Raw genomic sequence first — 26,408 nt, forward strand, 5'->3', positions numbered from 1 at the left:
GTTTGGGGACTCAAGGTGGTGGAAGCAGAGTCAGCAGAATAGAAGCTAAACTACATTGCATGGGGAAAGAGTCCAGGGATGAAAGAGACTTGGCTTTATGGAGATGAGAGACTTGATAAATGGGTCCTGGAGGCACTGTAGAGGATAGCAGATTAGGAGTTCTAATGACAAACTCCTACTTGCAACCAATTTCTTGGATTAATTGTGATGCCAATACTTGGTGGTATGCAGTGTTAAGGCAGCAGTGGTCTGGTCTTTCATGGAGCAGAGAAAATTTGTTCAATTTCTCCTCAGCCTTCAGAGAGTTGCACTTCTACGCTGGAGGAAGTAGTTTTTCCACTGAGGGACAAGTTTATTTTGGAAGGTTATTTAATCTACTATATATTTGTAGAGCCCTTAGTGTGCACTATGCACTGTTCTAGGAACACAGACTGTATCAGTAAAGAAATGAGACAAAGATCCTTGCTCCCAGGGCACTTACATTCATTACACTATATAATGAATAAAGTTATACAGCACAATAGAAAGTGATAGGGGCTACAGAAAAAAGAAGCTATAGAGCAGGATAAGAGAACACCTGGAGTGCTGGTATGTTGGGGAACTGAAATATTGAATAGGGTAGTCAGAGTGAGAATGTGACATTTGAGCAAATACTTGAAGGTGGTACAGGAAAGAGTATGGCAGGAAGAGGGAACACCCGTGCAAAGGTTATGGAGCAAGCTTGCCTGTTGTGTTAGATAAACAATAAGAGGACAGGGTGGCTACAGCAAAATGAGCAAAGGGAAAAGTAGTAGGAAGATAGTAAAATAATTAGAAAGAATTGTAATTAAACAGATGGCAACTATTCCTAGAGAAAGAATCTATGTCCCAATGGACATCAGCACATCACACAAAATCACTTCTGAGTTGGAAGTCACAGCCAAGGCAGGATTATAATTCAGTTCTCATTTTACATCTATGAATTCTGAATTTTTCTCTGGAAATGAGAAGTTGGAGTAGAGATCTTGCTACATTTCCATCTGGTTTTAAGCCTCAAGCCTCAAGAGAATAGGAACATATGCTCTGAGGACAACAGGTTGCAGTGTTTTGTCTCTGGAGGACACTGGAAGCTTATCGAGGCAGACATTTAAGACCGATTTTCTTTTTTCGACTAAATGAGTATTTTTAAAATTAATTTATTTATTATACTTTAAGTTCTGGGTTACATGTGCAGAATGTGCAGTTATGTTACATAGGTATCCATGTGCCCTGGTGGCTTGCTGCACCCATCAACCCGTCACCTACATTAGGTATTTCTCCTAATGTTATCCCTTGCCTAGGCCCCCATTCCCTGACAGGCCCCAGTGTGTGATGTTCCCCTCCCTGTGTCCATGTGTTTTCATTGTTCAACTCCCACTTATGAGTGAGAACATGCGGTGTTTGGTTTTCTGATCTTGTGATAGTTTGCTGAGAATGATGGTTTCCAGCTTCATCCATGTCCCTGCAAAGGACATGTTTTCACACAGTTTGCCATGTGGCTGCAAAAACTACCTATTATCCTCAATGAACGTGCATTCAGAGTCCACTAGAGGGCAGCCCTGCACTTAGAAACTGAAAAAATGTTTACTTGGCAAAGGGAATGTATCATCTATTGGGCTGTGATGACCAGAACAATCAGAATGAATAACAAGACACTGTGAAAAGCTTTCAATAGGATTTCAGTTTTTCAACACTTCTTTAGTCATGGGCTGTGGCCTAATATAACAACAATTAGTATCAGAACTTGAATGTCTGATTTTTAAACCTTTCTGGATACCTAATAGACATTATTTCACTTAAGCCTCAAAATAATTCTGAGTGGTGAGCTATCTTTATTGTTCTGATAAGAAAACAGAGACTCAAAGAGCAGAACAGGGATGGGGATGGGGTCAAGATGGCCGATTAGAAGCACTGGCAATCAGAGGCTCCCCTTGAAAAGAACCATAACAGTGTGCAAATCCTGCACCAGCAACTGAGGTATCCAGATTCCATCAGTGGAAATGACTAGGTGGCTGGTGTGATCCACAGAGAAGAAGGAAGAGTAGTGTGGTGTGGTGTGGTTGCTACACAGGGCAGAGGTGTCCACACCCCCCAGCCAAGGGAGGCAGTGAGTGAGTGTACCACCCAGCCTGGAAAATGTCCTTTTTCCATGGAACTGTGCAACCCATGGATTGGAAGATCCCACTCATGAGTCCATGCCACTGGGGTCTAGGGTCCCAACCATGAATCCATGCAGATTCTCAACAGGCACTAAGCTAGAATCTGCTTAAGGCTGCTAAGCTCCTGGGGGAAGGTGACCAGCGCCACAGCTGTAGTTGCCTGCTGTCTAAGCCATTTGGGCTCCTTGGTAGAAGGGTGACAGCTGACACTGAGGCTGATAACTGCATAACACACTAAGCTCCCAGGGCAAGGGAAGGGCAGCAGCCATCTCTATAGCTCCAGGCCACGCTTTTCCCCTGCTGGAGCTGGGGAGGCTGGATGGTTTGGTCCCAAGAGGTATCCGCCACAGTCCAACACAATGGCTGTGGCAGACTGTGGACAGAGGGCCTCTTCAGGCCTGACCTTGACCCATCAAGGCAGGGCCTCCGTACAGGAATTCCAATAACTTCAGTCAGGGACTCAAGGACAGAACTCTGATCTCCCTGGGCCTGAGCCCCTAGGGTGGCTGTAGTCTCCACAGACCAGTAGACTTAGTCTTTCCTCGTGCTAGTTCTGAAGAATTCAGGCAGCCCAGATGCGTGGGTTTACCCCAGCGAAGCACACCCGCTCCACCAAGAGACAAAGTGCTTTGTTAATGGGTTCTGCTCCCCTTGCCACCTAACTAGGTGAGACCCTCCAACAGGGGTTGTCAGACATGCTATACAAGAGTGTTCCTACTGGCATCAGTTAGGTCAGAGATCTCAGAGGAAGGAGCAAGCACCCATCTTTGCTGTTCTCCAGCCTCCTTGTGTGACATCGCCAGGCATGGGAATGAACCAGATGAATAGGGCCTGAAGTGAATCCCCAGCAAACCACAGCAGTCCTACAGAAGAGGGACCTGATAAGTGCAAGAAAAGCAAACAGAAAGCAACAATAAGAGCATCAACAATAAAAAGTCCCCACAAAATCCCCATCCAAGGGTCAGCAGCCTCAAAGATCGGTATTAGACAAACTCATGAAGATGAGAAAGAATCAACGAAAAAATCCTGAAAATCTAAAAGGCCAGAGTGTCTCTTCTCCTCCAAATAATTACAATGCCTCTCCAGCAAGGGCACAGAACTGGATGGAAGATGAAATGGACAAATGGACAGAAATAGGCTTCAGAAGAGGGGTAATAACAAACTCCGCTGAGCTAACCGAGCATGTTCTAACCCAATGCAAAGAAGCTAAAACCCTTGATAAAAGGTTACAAGAGCTGCTAAATAACCAGTTTAGACAGGAACATAAATGACCTGATAGAGCTGAAAAACACAGCACAAGAACTTCATGAAGCATACACAAGTATCAATAGCCAAATCAACCAAGCAGAAGAAAGGATATGAGTGTTTGAAGACCATCTTGCTGAAATAAGGCATGCAGACAAGATTAGAGAAAAAAGAAATGAAAAGGAATGAACAAAACCTCCGAGAAATATGGGACTATGCAAAAAGACCAAACCTATGATTGACTGGAGTACCTGAAAGAGCCAGGGAGAATGGAACCAAGCTGGAAAACACACTTCAGGGTATTATCCTGGAGAATGTCCCCAACCTAGCAAGACAGGGCAACATTCAAATTCAGGAAATACAGAGAACACCACTAAGATATTCCATGAGAAGGCCAACCCCAAATAATCATCAGATTCTCCAAGGTCAAAATGAAGGAAAAAAATGGTAAGGGTAGCCAGAGAGAAAGACCAGGTCACCTACAAAGGGAAGCCCATCAGACTATCAGCAGACCTCTCCACAGAAACACTACAAGCCAGAAGGGAGTGGGGGCCAATATTCAACATTCTTAAAGAAAAAAATATTTTCAACCCATAATTTCATATCCAGCAAAACCAAGCTTCATAAGCAACGGAGAAATAAAGTCCAACATCACCGATCATTAGAGAAATGCAAATCAAAACCATGCCGGTCAGAATGGCAATTATTAAAAAGTCAAGAAACAATAGATGCTGGTGAGGCTGTGGAGAAATAGGAATGCTTTTACACTGTTGGTGGGAATGTAAATTAGTTCAACCATTGTTGAAGACAATGTGGCAATTCCTCAAGGATCTAGAACCAGACATACCATTTGATTCAGCAATCTCATTACTGGGTATGTACCCAAGGGAATACAGATCATTCTACTATAAAGACACAGGCAAACATGCTTATTGTAGCACTATTTACTATAGCGAAGACATGGAGTCAACCCAAATGCCCATCAATGATAGACTGGATAAAGAAAATGTGGTATATATAAACCATGGAATACTATACAGCCATAAAAAGGAATGAGATCGCATCCTTTGCAGGGACATGGATGAAGCTGAAAGCTATCATCCTCAACAAACTAACACAGGAAACGAAAACCAAACACCACATGTTGTCCCTCATAAGTGGGAGCTGAATAATGAGAACACATGGACACAAGGGGAGAAACAACATACACTGGGGCCAGTCATGGGGTAGAGGGCAAAGGGAGGGAGAGCATTAGAACAAATAACTAATGCATGCAGGGCTTAAAACCTAGATGACGGGTTGATAGGTGCAGCAAACCACCATGGCACACATATACCTATGTAACAAATCTACACATTCTGCACCGGTATCCCAGAACTTAAAGTAAAATAAAAATAGTAATACTAATAACAAAAAAGAGCAGAACATGAAACAGGGAATTTTGTTCACATGATTTATTGTAAGGGTAGCCTCAAAAGAAGGGGAGCAAAGCAAGCAGGATACAAGAAGAGAAGGGGACAAGCAGAGATATGGCCTCAGCTGGAGTCTGCTTTGGTCTGACCCCATGGGAGCTCTGGAACATGCTTTGTACTGCAGAGTTGGTCCCACCTTAAGAAAAGAAGATATGCCTTTGTGCCCCTACATTAGCAAGTCATGTCTGCAAGAATCCACTCCACCCCCCACCCATGGGGGTTATATTCTCTATCAAGGAAAGTTCTCCAGAGACAGGAGCAGCTCAGCCATCAGGGATCAACACTCAGAGCCATGGGATATGGGTGCACTGGACTGGCAAAGGGAAATGGGCATGGTACCGCAGCAGCATCCACTGTGGAATATCCTTCCAATGATACTGCTAGTAGGTTTCAGAGCAAGACTTTAAACCTACGTCTGTTTGCCTTTCACACTTTATGCTCTTAGGGAAGTTGAGAGAAAGAGACAGAGAGAGGAAGAGAAAGAGAGAGAGAGGGAGAGAAAGAGACAGAAAGGGAGAGAAAGAGACAGAGAGGGAGTGGGGAGGTAGAGGGAGAGGGAGGGGGAGGGGGAGAGAGACAGAAATGTTTGATAATGTTCTCATATATAAATGTAAAAATACAACAAAATCAATAAACTAGGAAAAGAAGAAATGAGGAAAAGAGATCAAAGTAGCAGGAACCAAGTGTAACCAGAATGAGGCTGGCCCTTTGGGGACATGTGCTCTGACTCTATGATGAGTTTCAGGTTGCTCTTAATGCTTGGATATCCACCAAAATTCAAGCCCAATTCTCACCTAACACTAGCAAGTAACAGTAATATCAATTTGTGCATACATAAAGGCGTGAGTAATATTGCACATCACACTGAGAAACTTCTGTTTAAAAACCTTCCTTACAACCTCTCTGTCCTGGACTGAAAAGTCTTTTCCCTAGTCTGTCTAAGTTGGCCTGGCCTGCCCCACGACCACTCACTATTTTATAAACCCAGCCCTGAGATTGGGAAGCAGAGGCCAGGCTGATGTGTCAGTCATCTGCTGCACCAATATACTAAGAGAAGAGATAATTTAATGCTTTCACTGGGCACCAAAGTTTTTTCCAAGCTTTCTGGCAGTCAGAGCAAAAAAGGAAAATATGGTAAATTATTTAATTTGCAGTTTCCAAAAGAAGAAAGGAAACTCACTAGTTAATAATAACAGGGGGTATTATTTCCTGACATCTAATTTTAGATTAAATTTATCATGTGGGTGTTTATATTAAGGAATCAAGTAACATGAAGGTGAATGTTCTCAAGTATTTTATAAAGAATGTGTTCCTACTATTATTTTTCTTAGAGCTCTGTTTATTCCGTCCTGGTCCTTGTAATCTATAATGAGTGACTTTGTATATCTCTTCATTTGTTCATTTGTCAATTGTCTCCTCCACTGGAATGTCAAAGGGCAGAGGCTTCGTCTATGTGGCTTACCGCTGCACCCCCAGCCCTCCCCTGGGATCCAGTGGCAGGCTATTCGTCGAATAAATAAGTAAATAGAATAGATGAAGCATCATGGTGATGTAGTGTGCCATGAGAGGATTTAGTAACCAATACTATCAGGGTCAAAATTGTCAAGCATAAAAATCAAAACCTAATTTGTTATGGAGAATACTTCTAACCAGTAACTCATATCATTCAAATTTTAGGGTTAAAAATTATGTTATATAGCAACTATTATGAATATATACATGATATGCAAAGAAGACAGCTTGACTAAGTAAACAACTATTACCTTTTGTGTTGTTTTAGATTTGCTTTCCTCTATGCAGTGGTATTTCCCATTTTCCTGACTTGATGGTTTTACTCAGTGTTCCATAAACTGCACAGGCACTGGCAGGGATAAAGGAACTGGGCCACAGAAAGGCTGAAATGTAATCCAGGCCCACCTTTTCAAATATCAGAAACCTGTATTTCAAGTTTATATTTGGCCATAGTATTTGGTTATGGATTAAGCCTCATCAAAAGTAAATTTCAAAAAGATTTCTGAAGAAGTTTCTGTGATTGCTTTAGATTTTAAATATTTCTAATCTTTGATTAAACACTTAATACCCACCTCTATCACGATAAATTCTTTTCGTTCTATGATAGGTCAAAAGTAATATTCTACACAACTGAAATTTATGGAAAATGCAGTTGACATATCCTCTTATCTACGAGTTTGACATTGCTGGGTAAATAATCCTGGAGAAATTTTTTGACAATGTACCACGATATAGTCTTGCCTTAGAAATCAGAAAGTGTTTTCAAAATTCTGTTTTCAGGGGCAATGAGGCATGGTAATTAGGACCATGATTTAAGCAGTAACAACAACAAATTGACCAGAGATAGATTTTTAAAAGGCATCTCTTCCCCTAGAAAACGTTTTTAAGGAATAACAATATTTACTGGTTAGCTTTTCCTACTAGATATTTTATGATGTTGAAATTACTAGATTTGTTATGAAAATATTTTGTGTAGTTCCCAAGAGGCTTGGCAGGCCTCAGGCTTCTGAAACATAATGATTAGCAATTATTGGTTATTTAACACAATCAAGGTCATCGAGCATTTATAAATAATGTTTAACAGTAGCTTGTAAGTGGTCCATTTGGTAATTTCCTTTGGCAAGAAAACTGGAAACCTGACATTTTCCATTAACGGAAATGTCAAGCAACATCAGAAGATCAAGCCTATAAATAGGGGTCCAATTTCTCATCGTACATACATGTATATGGTGCTGCCAATACATACAGAGGCTTCTGCTGACACAGCTGTGAAAGGATGGCTACATCCACAAAACCCTGTTCAACTTTGTCACCAATTATATTCAGTTGACTTGGATAAACTTACCTAACTACTACTCTCTACAGAGCTGATTACTTTCTTCCTGTTTGGTGTATCTTGATACTAAGTAGCACTCTAACTGCTCTGTCTGCCATTCTGTTAAGCACTTTAGATGTATTGTTTCATTGAATGATCTTGGAAATCTAATAAGATAGGTTTGTCCTTAATTTATCGTTGAGGAAATTGAGGCATATTATAGTTTACTATAGTCATGTGTTTGTAGGTTCACTTCCTCTTTTAGGACTTTGAGTTCTTTAAAACTGTGTGTGTGTGTGTGTGTGTGTGTGTGTGTGTGTGTGTGTGTTCTCTAATCTAATCGGTTCACTTTTATTTAGCCTATTGATATCTCCTGAGTTCCTCCTATGTGCCTGAGTCCTCCCCGAAGACTGACATATAGTAGGCCCTCCATAAACATCTGCTGATATGTGCTAACCTCCAATGTTAAATTGGCTCTTAGCTATATGTCTTATATGTAACATATGTTCCTGCAATTGAAAGAAATTTGTCAGATAAAATTGTCTCTTCAGGAACTTGGCAGTGTTTCCAATCCAGTAGCCAGGCTAACAATGAAAATGACTCAAAACATCTCAAAGGAAGAATCACAGCTGAGAGTCTCTGCAGCAAGACCCCAACAACATGAAAAGGAAGTAATGGTCTTCCACAGTACCAGGCAATGCGGAAGGCAGCTATTATTTTGACAGAGCCAGATTTTGATGACCTCCCCATATTTGCTACGTAATGGAAACCAAAATGCAAAAATAGAACTCACAAAGGTGAAGAATGCAAGGAGGAATACGATTAATAGATATCAAATAACAAAGGAAGTACTAGTATTTTAAAAAATTGTAAAAAGAGCCCAGACAGCAGAGATCTAACAGACAGACCTAAATGCAGAAAGAAAGGCAGACGTAACAGGGAAGAATACAACCCAGATAAGGAAGTCCACTGTATCTGGCAATTTTTTTGTGTAAAATTAAAAAACCAAATTGGCCTCAAAGAATCTCTGTCTTTTATCTTCAACTCTGGGCCAATTTCAAATGCAGGCACTGATTCTGATTATGTTTGGTAAAGGCAAGAGGTTTCTCTGGAGCCAGAAAAGTCATATGCCATATGTCAAACTTTAACCTAATGCAAAATTCCACGACACTTATGTTATTTTAATTGTGGTAAAATATATACAACATAAAATTTACCACCTTAACTCTTTTTAAATGTATAGTTCTGTGGCATGAAGGACATTCATATTGTTATGCAACCATCACCACCATCTCCATCTCCATAATTCTTTTCGTCTTGTAAAACTAAACTCTATACCCATTAAATAATAACTCCCCAATTCCTGCTTCCTCCCAGCCTCTGGCAACTACCATCCTACTTTCTGTCTTTATGATTTTTGACTACTCTAGACACTTACAGATATTTTGAATAAAAATGTAAGAAAATGAAAGTAGGCACCTCAACATACACTGATCAAATGTGAAATATGTCCAAAATATGCATTGCTATTTAAATAGAAAAGGTAACTGAAAATCCAGCCAGGACAAGGTAACTAAAGCAACAGTGAGTACCATATAGAGCAATGAGCATTTTGATTCAAAGGCATCTATGATATGAGGTCAGAGCAGGCACCAGATCCCCCTGATCTTTGCAGACATTTTCAGGCATTTGGGTCTGACTCAGTGATACAGGAGACCACTGGAGGATTCTGAAGAAAGCAGAACATTGTATTATATGTTCTCTTAGCATCTGTAGTGGATGCTGATCGTGCCACACTCAGAGCTCCTTAAACTTGCACTCATTTTCTCTGTTGCTGTCCCCTTTGTCTGGAAAACTGCCTTTGGCCTTATGGGAGTTCCTCTATCCAAGGGCCATGCCCATCGTGGGTTAACTCTGGTTAATGCCTGATTTGCATGGGGGAACAGCTATGAAAGGCCAGCCACTTGCCTTAAGGTGGGACAACTCTGTGGTGCAATTCATTTTCCAGAGCTCCCATGGGGTCAAGCTGAAGCTCCGTTCATCTGAGACCACACCCTTCCCCTGCCTCAGATTCGGACACTCCCCTTCCCCTGAGAGCATTCTTACAATAAGTCATATGTACCCGAACCCCGTCTCAGGTTTTGCTTTTGGAGAACCCAGCCTAGGCAGCATTATGATCTTTTGCCTTCATAACCTGTGTTACAGCTGTTAATTTTACACTGATTTCTGTGATTCTTTGACTAATTTCTGCCTCCCCATTGGCATGTGAGCTCCTGTGCTCACCTTTTCTTCCTCAGTATCAACCATAGGGACTAGCATTCACTGAATGATTTAAACAGATCTTGTACAAGTCTTTTCTGTACTGGCTTTAGTTTTCATTACAAAAACATCATGTTGGTGCTGTGTAAAGGTGACAAAGTATTTATGTGATGACTGCGTTTATTTGAAAATATAATCAATTGCCATTTTAAAATCACCTATTAAATGCCATGAAATCAAATGTTACCTGCATCTCCCAGTGAATGCATGACAAAAGATGGTTCCTTTGACCACATCTGCCAAGTCAGCTGCTTAGTTTTTTTTTGTTTGTTTGTTTTTGTTTTTAGATGTAGTTTCACTCTTGTTGCCCAGGCTGGAGTACAATGGCGCCATCTTGGCTCACTGAAACCTCTGCTTCCAGGTTCAAGTGATTCTCCTGTCTCACTCTCCCAAGTAGCTGGGATTAAAGGTATGCACCACCATGCCCAGCTAATTTTGTATTTTTAGTACAGATGGGGTTTCTCCATGTTGGTCAGGCTGGTCTCAAACTCCCGACCTCAGGTGATCTGCCTGCCTCGGCCTCCCAAAGTGCTGGGATTATAGGCGTGAGCCACCGTGCCTGGCCAGCTGCTTAGTTTTAATTACCAAACAATGAATGTCCTAAGAGGGACAAACTCATTAAAAATATAGTTTGAAAGCTAAGCATAGTGGCACGTATGTTATAGTGGCCAGCTATTCAGGAGGCTGAGGCAGGATGATTGCTGGAGTCCGTGAGTTGAAAGCCAGCCTGAGCAACAGCAAGACTCCATCTCAAAAAACAAGCAAAACAAAAAACAAACAAACAAAACTGGGTTGGTGCTTCACAGAGCTCTACTGTGTGAAAAACTTTAGGACTTAGGCATTCCAGAGCTACTGAGTTTTTCCTTTTCATTCAAGAGTCAACACTAATGTACAATGAAGCTATCAGCGTTTCTACAGATGGGCTTCTCCACCTCCTATGCAATTTCCTCTTACTTTATACCATTTTTCAAAAGTGGAGGTAATAAGAAAATCTTGCATCAAATATCATGTTGAAAGTGAAAAAATGCTACAACTTAAAACATAAAGGAGACTGGAGATCTAAGTGATATATTCTGGTGACATTTTTAAAAAAAATACGAAGTCCAGTAAAACACATAGATAAACTGTGTAGCATTTTCCTTGCAAACAAATGTCATTAACAAGATCACGGAGGTACCCATCTAAAGACTAGGGCACTAAACTCAATTTTGGTTATGTGACCAAGGCTGAAGAATGAATTGATTTCTTGGTGATCTCTAAGAAGTCTTGTTCCCAATCAGCACATGGTCAGGCTTGTGCCAAATTTCTGGGAAGACTGTTTATGTCAACTCAAACATATGGCATTGAGGAATTATAATCCTAGGTGGAACATAAAGTCCACAATTATTTTTACAATGTGAGAGAGACAGGATGCATTTAATCAGGGAGAGGCTGTATAACTCACTTTGCACAGCCTCAAGGTCACCTAATAACAGGCAGACAAAAAAGACTGCTGTGGAAGACACCAGTCACACTCCACAGTGCAGATGGTTCATGTCCACAGTGCTCATCACCCACTGGCAATCTTAGTGTCTCAAACTGAGATGCTACTTGTTCAGTAACTTTATCCAGGCAAAATAAAACTTCCAGTGTCACAGGAGTCTGATATATATCAATGCACAAAATACAGCTTATCTAAATTTCTCTTGAGGACTAGGATAGCCCTTGCTAATTTCTATGAATGCATTGTATGTCACCCCAGTCTCAATTCAAGGGCATCAGTTAAGACTAACCCTCATCAGTAGCAACATGATACTACATCTGGGTCTAGAACCACATTAGAAGGGCTAAAGTTTGCAGTTCTAACTACACAGTGAATTTGTATATCAGGGGTCCTGTTGAGATGAGGGTTGGAAAGTCTTTTTTTTGTTAATAAACGGGCATTATTTGTGTGGATATGTGATGACATTTACCCTAACCAGGACCTCAGACATATATAACAGGGGCTCCACAGACATTGATAAATGAACGATTTCTTGTACAAACCCAAAGGAGGGGAAAGCTGATCCTTATATAGAAAGGTGGTGACCAGCACTGATCATCTCAGGAAAAGGAGAGAAATATTTTTATATGAGGGGTCTGGAAGGTTGGGTCTGAAGAAATTACAAAGGAGGAGGTCAGAAGGTACATAGGGTAGAAGAATAAATGTTGATCTAGAAATTAAATAGCCTCAAGTTTTATGGATTTGACTCTCTATATTTGCTCCTGGTTTGTTCTACCCTCTCAAGTTTTATGCAGATCTCTATTTCACAAGACTAGCTTCCACCCAATTGTGTTTAACCCAAAGTTACCATGCCAAGCACTTTTAATAGGGACAATACATCCCTCCTGTGGAGGTGGATGCCAAAGGCAGTCGGAGTGAGTTTTGCCTGGCTCTTCAGGCACTAAACAAACATCAGGTTGGGAATGCATCAGAGAATACACTGGTCATATCAACAAGAGCATCCTTGTCCAAAGGCAATAACAATCCCATAGTCAACTGGGGGCCGTGTGAATTCCCTGTCAGTTTCTGGAAGCTGATTCAGGGTCCCATTTTCTCCCAAGAGATCTGCTCTCAGTGTGCTGACTAAGCCTGATCCTGGCCTGAAGACTTGCCCCTTCCCTCCTAGTCCTTGGCATGGACTCCCCCTTAATGCACACTTCCTCTCTCACTTCTATAGTGTTTTCTTTGGAGGCATTACTTAGTGGATAACGTGAGGAAGGAAGTGGGCAGTTTTGCTTACTTATTATCACCCTTTTTTAAAAAAAAATAAACCTTTTATGATTAAAGGAAATTTAGAATATAAAGTGCAAAAGAGAAAACAAAAACACACAGAATAATTATTTTTAATATTTATGAATATTCCCTCCAGATCTTTTAAAAATCAATATGAACACACATATGTACATTCTCTATTTATTTACAAAATTAGTCTTACTACACATGCATTTTATTATTTCTACTTCAAAAACACAAAGACAGTATGATAAAGAGTCACATTACTCATCAGTTGCACCAAGAGATAAAATCAAGATTTGCAGGGCATGGACTATTTTTTGGTCCAAAGAAGAAGCCTGTCAATGTACTCTAACTTCACTGCCACTATGGAAAGAAGGACCCATTCTCTTATTTTAAAAGAAAAAAACTGAAAGGGGGAAAAAGAAAACAATGGCAGGTGAGTGCAACACCTGTTTCTATTTCCCAGTCCATCTGTGTGAGCTTCTCATGTGTTACCATTTTAATCTGTCGAAGCATAGTCAGAAAATACTGAGAGTGAATATTCAAATAAAAAATGTTAAAATAACAGAAATAGGATTGGGGCTTGATACTTTTTAGACTAAATGTATTTCCTTATTTTGTGCAGCATAATCTGTAGTCATAAAAAGCAATATTTGTTATTTTTAAAAGTAAATTTAGAATCATAACAAAGTTTAGTTCGACGTTAAAATTATTTCATGTCACTGATACTTTAAAATCATATCCCTCTGCTGATATGGTGCTATTTTCACCCAATAACAAAGTTAAATTAATATGCAAATAATTGCATGCTGGGAATGACAGAGGTACTAATAATAATCACATTGTCAGTGCACTCTGAATAAGAACTAGACTACCAAAAATTACTACCTCAGAGAAGAAACCAGTGTTGTTAATAATTATTCCCATTGAAAGAGAAAATTCCAGGGTGAATATCTGTATTTATTCCAAATTGTCTTTGTGAGTCATTAAATCTTGCTCATGTGAATATAATATAAAAAGTAATTGAAGTTTAACATGTTGCCAACATTTTGTAGCTAATAGTCATGGAAATACAGATACCTGATACTGCGTTTTAAGGTGATTAATGCTTAGGAATAGCATAGAACCATAAGTGTCAATTATATTTTTACTGGCATTTTATTGCTAAGGAAGGTTGTAAATGCCAATTCTGCTTTACTCTAGGAAGTAGAAAACGTACATTTATTAGAATTCCTTAACTGGATTTATGGTCAACAGATGGCACATGAATCATTCATAGGTATAATATGATAAACTGTAGCAAAACCTCCAACCTGGCTTTATTCACAGCTGGGAGTCTCATCCACGAAGACAGAACAGAGTGCTTGTCATAAGGTATAAATAAGAATTTAATTCAAAATAATCTAAAGATTAGAGCATTAGACTCAAATTTAATTATATGACCAAGGCTAAAGAATGAGGTGATTTCTTGGTGATCTCTAAGAAGTCCTGTTCCCAGTTAGCACATGGTCAACTGATGCCAAATCAGTCTGCTATCGCTGGTGTTCCCGGGACCTTGAAGGTACAGGTTTCTTTTGTGCAACGACAACAGATACCTTTTGAACCTTCTCCAAGATGAATTTTTAAAATGCTTCCATCTGGTTTTCTATTTGATTTATGATCTAAACTGTATTTTTAAGTAAAGCATAATAATCTAGACTATCAATATATATGCTATTATCTATACTATTGTAACTGTGAGAGGCCATAATATGCCACCCCCAATATACCTTTTGACAGGAGAATTGTTGAGCTGAAGGCAAGAAAGAAGTAGATACCTGAGAGCTCTCTGCCCTCCTTCTATTTGCCTAAAATCAGGACATAAATTTACAAAAACATAATATATCCCATCTCCCCTTTCTACCAGGAAGAACAAAAGCTAACCAATGAAAACTTTAGACCCTTATGGACCTGGAGATGGCACCAGAGGAATCTACATTAACAAACTTTAACTAACTAGCCTTTATTTGCCTTCCCACAAGTTGCGGCCCCTGGAGACTCAAAGTCCATTTCCTTTGTTCTGTCACTTCTCTAAAAATTTACTGTTCTTTTTGAAGATGTTATATAAAGTGTAATTCAGAGTCACCTCTTTGATAATTACTCCTTCTCTAGGTATCTCCCATGTATGTATGAAATATGCATGTTAACAAATTTCTGTTTTTCCCTTGTTAATCTGCTTTTTTGTTGTTGTTGCTGTTGTTGTTATTACAAGTGTCTGTTTCAACTAAGAACATATGAGTGCTAAGCAAAAAATTACTTTTTTCCCTACATATCTATAAATCCTCCCTATAATCCTAAATACTATAGAGAAAAGAAATTACATATGTAGACACAATTACAACTCACAATGTTATCTGCCTAATACAGTTTTTATGAAATCACATTGTAGTAATTACAAAGTCAAACAATGTGCATTAGTCACAATTTCTCCCCACTGATCCCAAATCTTTCAGCCACTTTCTGTCATTAAATTCTCCACCATGAGGTAGGCTGGAGGGAAATGGAATTCGAACTGGGGTAGTTTACTAATTTTCTTTTTATCTCTGGCAAATAAGTAGGGAAAAGTAGAAATGTATGATCAGTAGGAGCACTGAAAGGAGATGGGGCACTTTGTATTATGATCAGAGTTTAGGTTAACACATACATACACACACACACACACATGTAAGATGCTACAGTTATTCTAACACAGTACAAAATGCTTCCTCAATCTCTTACCTCTTTCCCTGTTGTGAAATGAAATTCTTATCTATTTTATGAATTAGTTGAGGTAACAACAGTGGTGACAACTATAATAACAGTAGCAGTTATTATATTGAATGCTATCTATTGTTTTTTTTTTTTTATTTAGTCTCTGCAGGGACTGTCAAAAACTGCCAATGCCAACTCTATTTGAAGTCATCACAGCAGGGTACTGGGAAAAGTTTTCAATTAGCAATAATTGTGCTTCAGATAAACCTCACTGGCTACAACAATTGCCACTGTGTGAAGCTCCATCTATTGTTAAGAGTAATGAACACACAGAAACCAGAAAACCTAGAAGAGACAGATGAATTACTGGACACATACACTCTCCCAAGACTAAACCAGTAAGAAACTGATTCCCTGAACAGACTAACAACAAGCTCCAAAATTGGGTCAGTAATAAACAGCCTAACAACCAAAAAAAGCCTGGGACCTGAAAGATTCACAGCCAAATTCTACCAGATGTACAAAGAAGAGTTGGTACCATTCCTACAGAAACCATTCCAAAAAATTGAGTAGGGACTCTTCCCAAACTCATTCTATTAGGCCAGCGTCATCTTGATACCAAGACCTGAGAGAGACACAACAAAAAAGGAAACCTTCATGCCAATATCTTTGTTGAATGTTGATGCAAAAATCCTCAACAAAATACTTGCAAATAGAATCCAGCAGCACAACAAAAAAGCTAAGCCACCATGATCAGGTAGGCTTCATCCCCAAGATACAAGGTTGATTCAACATATGCAAATCAATAAATGTGATTCATCACATAAACAGAACTAAAGACAAAAACCACATGATTATCTCAATAGACATAGAAAAGGCTTTCACTAAAATTCAATATCCTTTCATGTTAAAAACTCTCAATAAACTACTTATTGAAGGAACATACCTGAAAATAATAAGAACCATCTATGTCAAACCCACAGCCAACATTATACTGAATGGACAAAAGCTGGAAACATTTTCCTTGAAAACCAGCAGATGACAAGGATGCCTTCTCTCACCACTCATACTCAACACAATATTAGAAGTCCTAGTCAGGGCAATCAAGCAATAGAAATAAATAAAGGGGATCAAAATAGGAAAAGAGGAGGTCAAACTACCTGTTTGCAAACAACATGATTCTGTATCTAGAAAACCCCAGTCTCGGCCCCAGAACTCCTCCAGCCAATAAACAACTTCAGCAAAGTTTCAGGATACAAAATCAATGTACAAAAATCACTAGCATTCCCATACACCAACAATAGCCAAACTGAGAGCCAAATCAAAAAGGCAAGTCCATTCACAATTGCCACACAAAGAATAAAATACCTAGGAACACAGCTAACCAGGGAGGTGAAAGATCTCTACAATGAGAATTACAAAACACTGCTCAAAGAAATCGGAGAAGATGCAAACAAATGAAAAAACATTCCATGCTCATGGATAGAAAAAATCAATATAATTAATATGGTCATACTGCCCAAAGCAATTTATAGATTCAATGCTATTTCTATCAAACTACCAATGACATTCTTCACAGAACTGGAAAACAACTATTTTAAAATTCATATGGAACCAAAAAAAGAGCCTGAATAGCCAGGGTAATCCTAAGCAAAATGAACAAAGCTGGAGGTATCATGTTACTTGACTTCAAACTATACTACAAGGCTTCAGTAACCAAAACAACATGATACTGGTATAAAAACAGGTACATAGAACAATGAAACAGAATAGAGAGCCCAGAAAGAAGACTGTACACCTACGACCATCTGATCTTCAAGAAAGCTGACAAAAATAAGCAATGGGGAAAAGACTCTCTATTCAATAAATGGTGCTGGGATAACTGGCTAGCCACATGCAGAAGATTGAAGCTGGACCCCCTCCTTACGCCATACACAAAAATCAACTCAAGATGGATTAAAGACTTAAATATGGCCAGGTGTGGTAGCTCATACCTGTATTCCCAGCACTTCAGGAGGCCAAGGCAGGTGGATCACTTGAGGTCAGGAGTTTGAGACCAGCCTGGCCAACACAGTAAACCCCCATCTTTACCAAAAAAAAAAAGAAAAGAAAAAGTCTGGTGTGGTGGCATGTGCCTGTAATCCCAACCACTTGGTAGGCTGAGGCATGCCCAGGAGGTGGAAGTTGCAGTGAGCCGATATCATGCCACTGTATCTAAAAAATAAAAGTTAAATGTGAAAACCAAAACTATAAAAACCCTGGAAGAAGACAACCTAGGCAATACCATCCTGGACATAGGAATAGGCAAAGATTTCACAGCAAAGACACCAAAAGAAATTGCAACAGAAGCAAAAATCAAGTGTGATCTAGTTAAACTTAAGAACTTCTGCACAGCAAAAGCAACTATCAGCAGAGTAAACAGACAATCTACAGAATGGGAAAAAATTTACAAACTATGCATCTGACAAAGATCTAATATCCAGCATCTATAAAAAACTTAAACAAATTTATAAGAGAAAAACAAATAACCCCATTAAAAAGTGGGTAGAGGACATGAAAAGGCACTTTTCAAAAGAAGACATACATGTAGCCAACAAGCATATGATAAAAAGTTCACTATCACTGATCATTAGAGAAATGCAAATAAAAACCACAATGAGATACGCTCTCATGCCAATCAGACTGGCTATTATAAAAAGTCAAAAAATAACAGATGCTGGCAAGGTTGCAGGGAAATTGGAACACTTATACACTGTTAGTGGGAGTGTAAATTAGTTCAATCATTGTGGAAAGCAGTATGTTAATACCTCAAAGAGCTAAAAGCAGAACTACCGTTCAACCCAGCAATCTCATTACTGGGTATACACTCAGAGGAATATAAATCATTCTACCATAAAGACATGCATGCAAATGTTTATTGCAGCATTATTCACAATAGTAAAGACTTCAATCAACCTAAATGCCTATCAAAGATAGACTGGATAAAGAAAATATGGTACATATGTACCACGAAGTACTATGCAGCCCTAAAGATGAATAAAATCCTGTCTTTTGCATGGATGGAGCTGGAGGCCATTATCTTTAGCAAACTAATCCAAGAACAGAAAACCAAATACTGCATGTTCTGACTTACAAATGGGCGCTAAGTGATAAAAACTTATGAACACAAAGAAGGGAACAACAGACACTGGGGTCTACTTGAGCAGAGAGGATGAGAGGAGGGACAGGAGCAGAAAGATAACTATTGGGTACTGGACTTAATACCTGCATGACGAAATAATCTCTACAACAAACTCCCATGACAAACCTTCACATATATGCCAAACCTAAAATAAAAGTTTTAAAAAAGAGTAATTTACATTTACATATACTATCTGCCCCTAAATAACCCTGCCAGATAACTATGATTACATTATTTTAAGGTGAGAAAACTGAGGCTCAGAGAAATGACATAGCTTGTTCAGGCTCACATGCTTGGAGCTGCTGTATAATGTGAGTGAAGGGCCTTCTATGTCCTGTGTGCCCCTCTGGGTCCACTCTCCATTGTGCCCTCAGGTGGCTAATTTGGAGGAATCACATTGGTGGGCCCTTGGCCCTCTGATATTTGGTGGGTTCAGTCATTTGGAAACTCTGGCAGGTGATTAGAGGGAGAAAGTGACGTGGATTTTCAGAATCAGGGTACCATATTTCTTCTCCCTTGGTTCCCTCCCCAGAGGACTAATTACACCGCTTCAGCAAAGGTCACAGCACCTATGAGGGCAACTCTCAGTTCTACGTGTTCTCTTTATGCTTTCAGTAATCTCTCCCTTTCCTAACCCCACCGACTGAGGAAAATAATGGCTATAGGGTACTACACTATTATTTCGAGTTTCTCTAGAGAAGGCCCACGCCTTTTTAAACAAAACTTTTGGTTTACCCCTCCTTATCCTAATTTGGGTGTACTATTTCCTGCTGGAACACTAACTGATATCTATGCTATTCACTATGACATGCTCTGAGGATATATAATCTGTGCCTTTAAAAAGCTACTATTCTTGAAGTTGGAGCAGAAGCAAGAAAATATAGTGGTCATTCAGTTTTAAAGTGCATATTATCTATAACCTGTTTTCTGGTAACCATTGGAGAACCTCTCCTTTAATATCTTCAGTATTCTTGGTAAAACTCAGGGTGCCCTCCCTTGGCTTCCTAAGCTTCTGGGTTTAAGCCTGGCTGTTTTTGATAATTATTTGGCAATAGATACACTCTAAACAGCCAAGGAAATCCCTCTCCACTTATTGGACAGAGTCCTTCAGAAAGCCTAGTTCTGAGAAGCAAGAAAGAAGACAGAATAGGCTGAGGTGTACTTACCTTGAGATCTTGGAGTAGCCACCTGTTTGCCCTAGCTACAGGGACAGAAGCTCAGGGGTAACCACCCACATCATCTTGCTAATGGCCTTCTCCTGGTCCAAGATTATAGGGACTTGAACATTCACTTTCGTAATGTATATTTCATTGCAACCACAAAAGGAACAACTAGTTTCAACTGATATGAAACATATACAATTATGTAGAAATCTATATTATTTTGCTAAATTTGAAATATTTTTCATTTAAATTTTGTGATTGTCAATTTTATGTGTGAACTTGGCTAGGCTACAGTCCCCAGTTATTCGTTAATCTAGGTGTAGCTGCGAAGGTATTTTGTGGGTGTGATTAAAACCCATAATCAGTTGATTTTAAGTAAGAGGACTTATCCTAGATAATCTGAAAAAGCCTGATTAAGTCAGTGGAAGTTCATGCCTGAGGGTTCCAGCTTGCCCTTCCTGATGACCTGCCTCATGGATTATGATCAAGCCTAGTCAGTCCCCAAAATTACATAAGCCAATTCCTTGTAATAAATCTCCTAATATGTATCTCCTACAGGTGTTCTATCTGACCCCAACCAATAAAAATATCTACTAGGAAGATCAAAGAGTTGAGACTTTAAATATATTCTTAATTGCTATAATTAAGTAAAAAAAAAAAAAGCTGTACTGACTCAGGAGTGGAAATGACACAGCAAATCATTAAGTAGCTCCAAATAGGCAGAATGCAGAGTTTAAATTGAGAAAAATCACAGTTCTATAAAATGCTTTATTTTTTCTTTTAATGCAATTCAGAGTTATACGACTACCAGAAAATGGTCTTAAGGATGTATATAAAATCATCCAAATCAGTACACTTGGAGGCTTTGGGGATCTACAGAAACGTACATAAAAAAATCCAATTGGGTCACAATATTAATCAGTTTAATATGTAACATGTTCACAAATGCACTTTATGCATTTGTGAAAATTTATGGAAAGACATGGAGAAAAAATTATAAAGAATTATTACTGCTCTATACTTATACATTAAATACTTTATCAGACTATTACTCAATGCCTGTCCCTTTTCCTTTCAAAACTAGAAAATGTCTATATCAAAATGACCCAAGATATTTATACTTCTAATGATTCTCCAAGCAGTTATAATGATCAGATGAATACACACATTAAATGAAGATTATAAGAAAAGTTTCAAGCATCTTCCAAAAATTGTCATGGCCCATAAAAACAACTATGAAATTCTACTGCAGTATGCTACAAAGCAGTATATAATTCCAAGTTCTTCTTCAAAGGTTCATGACAATTTTGTGAAAGGCCAAAAGCTCTTCTAAATGATGTTTTACTTGCAGCCTGACCCTGAAGCAAGGATTTTATAAACAGCACTGCAGCCAGGCCTCAGAGTGATTCTGCAGTGAGTTTAACATTGAAACAAGACTTTGCCATGAACAAAAATCGACCTTCACACAGTTTTGAAAGGGAAGAATTAAGACCTTGGATAGGTGTTAAGAATTTATCTATAGTAACCTAATAACTTAATAGAGAAGGCTCTTAGAGAGCAGAGAAGTGATTTCTTCTCATGTTCTGGCTCTAATAACAAACACAATTGTGAGGAGCCCCATGCTGCCACCTCTTTATCAATGGTCCATTGCACAACATCTTATTGTCTCTTGGTTTGAAACTCATGCCAGCAATTTCTTACCTGCTATATTATCATGTGTACCATTTAAAACTCTTCATACCACTTAAAATACTTTGGAAGTAGTAGAAAGCAAAGTGTTTTTCTGAATGGAAACAAAATAGAATCCCAGTTGCTCATAATGATAATTAAGGGCTAAAAATTAATTAAAGAAAAGAAAGCTAAAGAAGATGAAAATAAATATTTTTCCCATTTTAAATGCATCAGGCGACATTCTTGGGAGAAAGACACTAAAATAAGAAAGGAATTTAAATGTACAGCTGAAAAAGAAATCTAAAATATTAAGTCACTCAGCACCACATACTGCTCCAGATAGTATACATAAAATAGAAGACAGTCAACTATTTTAATACTGAGTTTTAAAATTGAGAATAAAAATGTAATTGGCTAGACACAATCCTTCCAGACTATTCTCAATCTTAAACATAAACTTAGCTGATCTTTGCAAATGTAGATTTCTAACACATAATATGAATATGTCACTATATTAGTAAAATAAGCTGCAAACCATGAGCAAATGGGAGAAATCACATGAAAAATATTGTTTTTACTTTTAAGACAGATATAGGATTATTAGAAATATAAATATACACATGTTCATATATACATAAATATTCAACTTTGGACATGTAGAATATCAACCTTCTGGCATCTTTAATTCAATGACTAAGCTTTATGTTTTTACTGTGATCATGTTTTTATGTTTAAATAGCAACACAAGACAGTGCTTAAGAATCGGGGTCACTCCTGCATTTGCATACTAATTCACAAGTTCCAAACAAAGTCACCTATTTCATTCATATCTGCATCAATAGCATCTTGCTCACTGTAGGACACACAATATAACAGGGATGAAATAATAAGTGAATGAATGCATGCATGTATGCATGAATAAATAAGATGATGAATGGATGGATGGATGGATGGATGGATGGATGAGAAAAAAGAGATCATATAGGCTTAACTGACAACAAAGTGAGTTATCCTCACTTTACTTATCAGTCTTGATGAACTGTTCATAGCTCATTTCTCACACCATCAAATACTCCCCCAACAGGAAGAAGAAACAGAAACTGACTCTGCCAGGCTGTTCACTCACATCATCTCATTTAATCTGCACAGCTGCCAAATCAGGTAAGCACTGCCCATTTTACAGAAAACAAGACCACATGCCCTGGTACTGGGTCACCCGGAAAGTGCTGATACCGGATCCAAATCCAGACCCTTTGTAATCCAAAGTGTGTGCCTTTTCTGTTTACATTTCTATAACATCTAGGTGATATGAGCCCCTTCTAATACATGAGCTTATTGAATTATTTGCACATAACTTTATTAATTTACTGTTACTTTGTTTGTCCTATGTGTACGTTCTTTCATAATACTGATGTATGAAAACTTGAAAATATAAAACTAAATTGAAAAAAATCAATCATCCATAATTCTACCACTCTGTAACACAGAAACTGTTTGCAAGTCAAGTGAATCTTGGCTTCCAAATCTAGCATCTTGGCCAAGAATGGGCTGGCAGATTTTCTTTCACCTTCCTACACAGTGATTCTAAGTCACAGCCCACACTCAGCAACTTAGGGCTCTAAAACATGAGACCCTGATTCTCTAAGACCTAGGGATGCCTTTACACCCTTGTCCAAGGATTGAAAAGCCCTGGGTGGGAGGACAATCTGGGCTAATGTTTTGTGAAGAAGTAACTGCACTACAGCCCTTGAAACTCTTCATTTTGCAATGCAATTTCGGCCCTTCTCAGAGGAAACGTGTGTCTCTGGACAAGCAAAGAAGCACCCTTTCACCCAGAGATAATTTTCACATGAGAATGAACTTTATAGGTCCTCAATTCCCATACCTTCATTGAACAAGTTTAAAAAAAAACCAAAAAACAAAAAACAAAAAAAAAACAAAAAAAACTAGCCCAGAGAACATGTAGCCATTAGTGCTTTGGGGTCCTTATCCATCTCCAAATTATTTCCCAGCAGACTGACAGGGAATTTAATTCCTTCTAATAGTCACTCAGTTCCTTAAGCAATGAAGATTCAGAGTTACAATAACAACATGTCAGGGGTTTAGACACAATAACCACTGACACTTACTGAGGGATTACCACGTGTCACGTGATGCCTAAATTTTTATGTACATAATTTTACTTGACCTTCATAACAATCTGGAGATGGGTGGTATTATTATAATCATCCTGCAGATGGGCAAACAGGCTCTGAGAAGTTGAGCCACTTGTTCAAGGTCATACAGCTAAAAAAATGGCTCATCTCCAGTTTGAACCCAGATGAATTAGACATCAAGAGTGTCGATTACCATGCTATACTATCCTGCTCTTAACTGGTCTTGTAAAGTCTTTTAAGAGAGTCCATTCATCTTCTGTTCGTGAAACAGGATCATATAGGGATAATTTTAACCCTGTTGCACCATCCAGGTAACCTGCCACCTAATGCCCTTATTCCCCGGGCCTACCTGAAATGCTTGCATTTAATTCCCTTTAATCTCCTACTTGTTGACTTAAAGGTCCTAATGCAAGATGTGTGGCTGGCTGATGCTCTAATAAGAAGCAGATATCTCAAAACAAAATAGGAAAATGTATCTTGTTGGAGCTAATTTCAAGAGTAGACATAATGGAATAGGACTAAAAGATGCAGTTATGTGGTCTTCTGACATTAGATATCTTGACTAGTAACAGGTTATTCCAAAATCCAAATCTGGGGTCTTCCAGAAGTAAGGCCAGTGTGGCTGATTTTGTCCTTCAAACTCAGTGCCTTACTCTCGGGCCTCAACAATCCAGACTCAACATGTTCCTTTCCTGGTTGAACTCCCAGAACATGAGAGGAAAATGGGACTCGCAAATCGTGGGAACTGCAAGTGATTCAGTTTAGAGTAACATGGGTTGATCTCTTCTTGTTTCTCCCCTCTTATTTCCTTTGGCCTTATCTCTTCCAGCAGAACTGTGATTACATCAGCAAGCCACTTCAAATCCTTTCTGAAGTAAGACAGAAGTATAAATGAATAAAATAATTATCAGGGAAATGCATGTGGATCTCTTTGCTCTCTGGGTCTACTGCTACCATTTCCCTTCCACCTGTAAGCACCATTCTGGCTTCTTCCACAAAAAACTCAAGGTAAATTGCCTGAAAAACAACATGTGTAGGAAATACGGTCCTTGACTTTAACCCTGAACATAATGTTCTAAGACATTTTTTAAAACTAGATTTCCTTCCAGAATTCAACTTGCACCAGTCTGCCAAATAAACATTTTGGATTCAAACAGTAGTTAGGGAAATGCTTGTATCTTAGATTTGAATGAGAAGAGGAAACTGCTGTGGTTGAGAGATTGTGAAGTGCCATTCCATTTAGCATGACATTAAAAGAGCAGCAACAATCAAAGTTACACTTTTCCTCACCATGAGGTTCCTGTCTCCACAGCACAACACTCATGAGGGGGAGGCATCAATTTTCAGAAGGAAGATCCAGTGTACAACTTGCTCCCCAAGAAATGCAATTGTTTAAAACCAGAACTGACTAAAGTGGCTTATGTAAGCTCACATTTAAGGAAACATCTGCCTCTGTCTTGATTCCCTCATTAGCAACCGGTTATGGCTAAACTACCACATGGTGATCCAAAATGTCAATTCTTTAAAGTTGTAACTTTGCCAAAAGAAATACACAACACATATATGTGGCGCCAATAGCACTGCTTTGATTTATAAGCTAGTCATGCTAGTTTAACTGTAGAAATAGTGCTGTCTTAATATAATATTGTTCCTCTGCAAAGCTGAATCAATTCTTTAGAGTTCTGCTTGGTGAATGAAAACAAGAGAGCAGGTCAACTTGCTAATGAACTACATTTCCCCCCATGATTAGGGAAAAGAAGGAAAAAGAACAATCATAATCATTAACAAAAAGTTTACTGCATGCTATTATTAAACTTTGCCTCCCTAAGTAAAATTAAACAATTGTTTATTAATAGGACTCATGTGTTTTTTACAAGAAAGTCTCAGGAATAAATGTTCAGTGAGAATTGATTCCTACTTTGGATATGATACGCTTTGGGGAGATGCAGGAAAGAATGGGGGAAAGGGAGTGACACTATGAACAGACTGAACTAGGTGCAAGAGATGGGACTAGTGAGTTTCACTGGTCACGTATTTCTAAGAGCCAAACCCACTGGCTCTTATGATGTTCCCTAAGCCAGTGACGGGGACTGGAGGAACAAGTCACGGTCACATCCACTGCTGATCCCACTCATTCCCAGGGATAATGCCAGAACCTAGAGAAAGGCCTTCCTAAAGGTTAGGAATGGGAGATGCATGAAGGCTCAGGAAGCTGATGCCAGTTCCTTCTTTGCTATACACAACAAAGTCTTTTTCCTACCTATTTTGTACCTGGCATCACAAGTGCTCAATTCAGCCTGCTCACATGGGGGGCACTAAGTTGATAAGGAATCACGAACACCATGGTGCTAGACAGGAGCACTGCCATTCAGAAGAAAAACGTTTCAGATATAAATCTGTTGAACTCTGCTCTCAGTTATTCAACCTATGTTATACAATATTTAATTATATTGAATTAATACTTAAAACTTTCATACTTCTATACAATCCACTTGCTGTTTTAGTGTTGCTTTTAATTATAAACTAAGATTCAGTAAGTTTTCTTTTGTTTTTTAAATTATACTTCAAGTTCTACAGTGCATGTGCACAACATGCAGGTTTGTTACATATGTATACACGTGCCATGTTGGTGTGCTGCACCCATTAACTCACCATTTACATTAGGTATATCTCCTAATGCTATCTCTCCCCACTCCCCACACCCCATGA

The 26,408-nt window shown here is 38.8% G+C and overlaps 1 protein-coding gene and 1 non-coding gene across 4 annotated transcripts in view; both read right to left on the reverse strand.

Annotated features, from left to right (window-relative positions):
• Window positions 1-26,408, reverse strand: part of MYRIP (myosin VIIA and Rab interacting protein) — a 410,104-nt gene that overhangs the window by 232,897 nt on the left and 150,799 nt on the right. The gene's annotated exons all lie outside the window — the stretch shown is intronic.
• On the reverse strand, window positions 15,689-15,830 carry LOC112619791. Its single transcript, XR_003118298.1, has one exon. It is a non-coding gene; the product is annotated as a U4 spliceosomal RNA (small nuclear RNA).

The sequence above is a fragment of the Theropithecus gelada genome, chromosome 2, assembly GCF_003255815.1.
Source record: "Theropithecus gelada isolate Dixy chromosome 2, Tgel_1.0, whole genome shotgun sequence".
NCBI lineage: Eukaryota > Metazoa > Chordata > Mammalia > Primates > Cercopithecidae > Theropithecus > Theropithecus gelada.